The sequence below is a fragment of the Quercus suber genome, unplaced genomic scaffold (assembly GCF_002906115.3).
Source record: "Quercus suber isolate HL8 unplaced genomic scaffold, Cork oak 2.0 scaffold_5, whole genome shotgun sequence".
Taxonomy (NCBI): Eukaryota; Viridiplantae; Streptophyta; class Magnoliopsida; order Fagales; family Fagaceae; genus Quercus; species Quercus suber.
Window position 1 is genome coordinate 2877554 of NW_027069471.1, and position 4436 is coordinate 2881989.

The following is a 4436-nucleotide window of genomic DNA, read 5'->3' on the forward strand; positions in this document are numbered from 1 at the left end:
TAATTTGATGTCTGAGATAATAAATTTAAGCGAGATATTTTATTATAGGTAAACAGTAATAAGTATTTCTCAAAGAAAAACAAGTAATAAGTAATATTTATTTAATTATTTATATTATAGTTTTTATTTAAAATATATTCTTCTTAATTTTTGAAAAATCAAATTACTAATTAAGTATGTTATATTTTTATTGTTAATAACAAATTTTCCAAAAAATTCTTTTATGAGGTTCACTTACCTCTCTCTCTCTCTCTCTCTCTCTCTCTCTCTCTCTCTCTCTCTCTCTCTCCATATCTAAATGTTGGGTCATTAATTTGGGTGCGTTTTATTTTCTCAATACTAGAATCATATGTTCATGTAGAAATTTAAAATTAAAAGTATTTATAAATAAAAGAATAAATAAAAGAATAATATTTTCCATAATTAAATTTAAAAATGTAGAACAAAAGAAGCTATTTTCTTTGCAACTTCATTTCATTCATCTCATAACCTCAACATTCACAATAAAAAAATTGATTTTCAAAAAATTTCTCATTATTTATATATAAAAATAAATAAACTTATTTATCTTAAATGTAAATTGCGAAAATAGGTTTAGAGATAATAGAAAAGTGGGTTGTTCATGACTTTTTTTTTAGTAAATGAGAGAGAGAGAGAGTTTTTTTTTGTTTGGGGGGGGAGGGGGATAAGGCAAATAGTTTTATTTAAGTTGATGAGAAAAATAGTGAAAATGTATATAGACTTCTTGTGTGTGTTTGTAGGATCCACATGTTGTCGTCTTATGAGATCATTTCATAAGATACTTTTTCCTTTTTTATGATCTTAGCTAATTGCCTAACAGTGTGTTTGAATGGAGGGGGAGGAGAAAGAAGTTGAGAGGAGGGGAAGCAAGGACGGACCCAGGTGGAGGCCCAGGCCCCCGTGTGCCAAATTTTTTTTTAGTAGTTTAATTTTCAGTAAAAAAAATTAAAAAAAAAAATTAGACTTGGGCCCCCCTCCAAAATCATGAATCATTAACCTAGACCATGTAAATCTTTAATATATATATATATATATGTGTGTGTGTGTATAAAGAAACATTGTGTTTTGTGTATTAAGAAACAATAATTTTTTGCGTCTTTTGTTTTTGTTGGTAGATGATTGCATTTTAATATATTAAGAAACAATGATTTTTGTGTCTTTTTCTTGGTTGAAAGTGTAACACCCGACCCAACTTTATAGTTAAACAATGTGTTTGAGTGGCTAATTATTATTTTAAGCCACTTCCTTTCTATAATTAATAGAAGAGTATGTAATAAACATATTATTTTATAATGCCTTTAAATAAGAATTGTAAAGATTATAAATAATTAATGGCTATTTGTATTATAAATATATACTAAGTATGTACAAAACTTTATTAAGTGGTTAAGTTATTAGATATATAGTTGTTGGGGTTTAATTAAGTGTATAAAGGTAAGGGTTTATATGCAAAGTTATTTTACTATTTGGGCCTATCTAGAATATAAGGTTATGGAGGGGTGGTAAGTATATTTTGAAAAGTGGTAAGGGTGAGTCATTAGTCCATTTTCCCCTTAGCATACACGTGCCCCACCCAAGTTATTTGCCTTGACTTCTTGGCTGCACCAAAAACTTCCTTGGTTCTTCTTTCTTTGCTCCTTTTTTTTCTTCTTTCTTTGCTCCTTTGTTTTCTTCTTTCTTTGTTCTTATTGGCAACACCTTATCTCCTCTTTGACTTTCTCAAAGAAACTAGGGTGCGTTTGGTAGAGTTGTTAAACAACTCATTTTTCAGTTTTTAAACAACATTACATATACAGGTCCAACATCAAAAGAAAGAAAAGCTCTCACTCTTTTCTCCCTCTCACACCTACGGGTCCAGTAGCAAGGAAAAAAGTTTCTTTTAATTCTTCTCAAACTTTTGTTCCCAATTTAAAGCTAGAGTGATTCTATCTCTATCACTCCAAGAACCGCGCTTAGGGTAAGGGGAAAATCTAATTCTTTTATCTACTATCTATTTAAACTTAAGTGAAGGTTATATTATGTTGTACATGGGTGTTTTGGATTCTAGAGATTTTTGATTGCCCGTATATGAATTGAATCATTGTTATGCTTGCTTGTGCTCCTAGATTATAGACTAAGATAAAATCTGTTATGGTAAGTGTTAAAATGAGTAAAATAGCTAGATTAACTTTATGAAATTGTTAATTTAGTGATTCAGTAATTGAAGCTTGTTAAGAGTTAGTTCATGAACTTGCTAAAAGTTGCACTTATTGGTTAACCTGTTTGATCATCATAAATTCTGTATTTTTCTAGGACAGCTATGGGTAAAAGGTTTGTTGGAGATCATTATATAATATGCCCAGTATGTGTGTATTAAATTTCATATGAAAATACCATTGTTTGATAATTGTTTGTGAATTTACAAGAAAATGTTGCAAAGTTATCACTATGACAGATTCTATGTTTACGAATGATAAATTATGTATTAAATTGTACACAATGAATTTGGATGCTAGGGATATTTCCTATGAAATCTAAGACACATATGGTTGTAATGGAAGTGGTCTCACAGCATTTGGATTAATATAAAAATAATGGTTTAATTTCTAAGTTGCATGAAATTTTATCAGGACAGATTTGAGCATGTTGTCTTGTATAATTTTTAATAAATCATGGCTTTATGCTTTGACTTTGAAATTTATATGGTATTTACTAAACGTCCAGAGGAGTGGCTTTGTAAAATTGCATGAAGATTGGATATGTTTAGATAGCCCATTTGTATTTTACAAATGAGGCATATGCTACTGAAATGAGCAGTAAATAGTAAATGATAACTCTGACTTTGAGAATTTAATTATAAAGTTAGGGTGAATGTTTTGAGCTATAGTTTAATAGTATGTCTGGATCATAGATAGACTTTGTATAACTTAGCTCAAGGTTTAGTACTTTAAAGAAGGGGTTCTAATCCATTCAAGTGTTGTTTTTATAAAACTGTTTTGTTCATGTTGTATGTTGCCTTGTGTAAGTCTATGCATGCACCATTGCCTCCAATCTCAAACATGTTCTGAATTGATTCTTAAGCTGGTTGACATGATCTGAATATGAATATTAAAACAATAGTTTCTCTATGATTTGGTACATCATGTTGTTTGATGAATGTATTTTGTGTTTGGGGAACCTCATTGAGGTGGGATTAGGATTTCCATGATTCTAAGAGATAGGCTTTGAAATGAATGTGTAAGTTTATGATAAAGAATAATTGATAGTAATAAGCTTTGATATTTGGTTTAGGTGTTACTAGCCCCAGGTCTAAGCTCCTTCGACTTTAGGCTCTCAGTTCCTCTACTTTAAGGTAATGGATAAGTTATATGAGCATTTGGTAAGTTATAAGATTATTTTAAAGTATATTATACATTAAAAGGTTTTTGATTAGAGATATGGTGTATAATCATGTTTTAGACAAAAATATATTCGTGAGCTTTCAAAAACTTATGTATATGATTTGAGCATATTGATGCTATTACTAATTTCACGAACATGATGCTTAAAGAAAAGAATGGAAATGCTATTATTATAAAATGTTATGCAAACTATGAATTTTAGTATAATATATAAGTAAGAAATGTTTTCAGGTTATGTCCTCTAGTAATCTGAACTCGATCAAAGCATGTATTGATGATGATGGTTCGTTCACGCTCAATCAAAGTAAGTATTGAGGATGGCGATTCATCCACGCTCAATTAAAATATGTATTGAGGATGGCAGTGCATTCGCGATCATAAGTACAGACTTGTCAGATATGGACTAACCAATATGCTATGAACAGTTATATTATGTTATTGATCATGAGAGAATAATTATGTTTAAATGCATTATGAAAAGTTGAAAACTCTCATGAAAAGAAGAAGTTTATGATGAAAAGAAAAGCTATTCTTTAAAGATAAAAGTTTCTGAAGTTCTATTGTGTTTAAAAGATAAAGAATTTGACGAAAATGTTTTAGTGTTCTATGAAGATAAAGTTTTTGATGAAAGTACAAGTTTATGTTAAAAAGTTATCAGATATCTGTTCTTTATGAAATGTTAAGTTTTATGACTATGAAAGTTATAATATTTTACGAGAAGAAGATTATAAAGAAAAGTTTTCTTATTTGTCAATATATTTCTACTTAAGACAAAGTTACCAATTATCTGATTTAAGTTAAAATAATTTTTTTGTAATTAGAAAAAAAAAAAAAATATATATATATATATATATGTATATATGTATGTATGTATGTATGTGATTTTAAATAATCAATATTATATTTGATGACTTTGTAAGAAATGAAAGGAATTCAATCTGAAAGGTTTTGGTAATATTATTCTGATAAGAAAAGGGAGAATAATTATTTCCCCACAAAGAGCGTATAAGTTATCATTATAAATAGTATAAAATA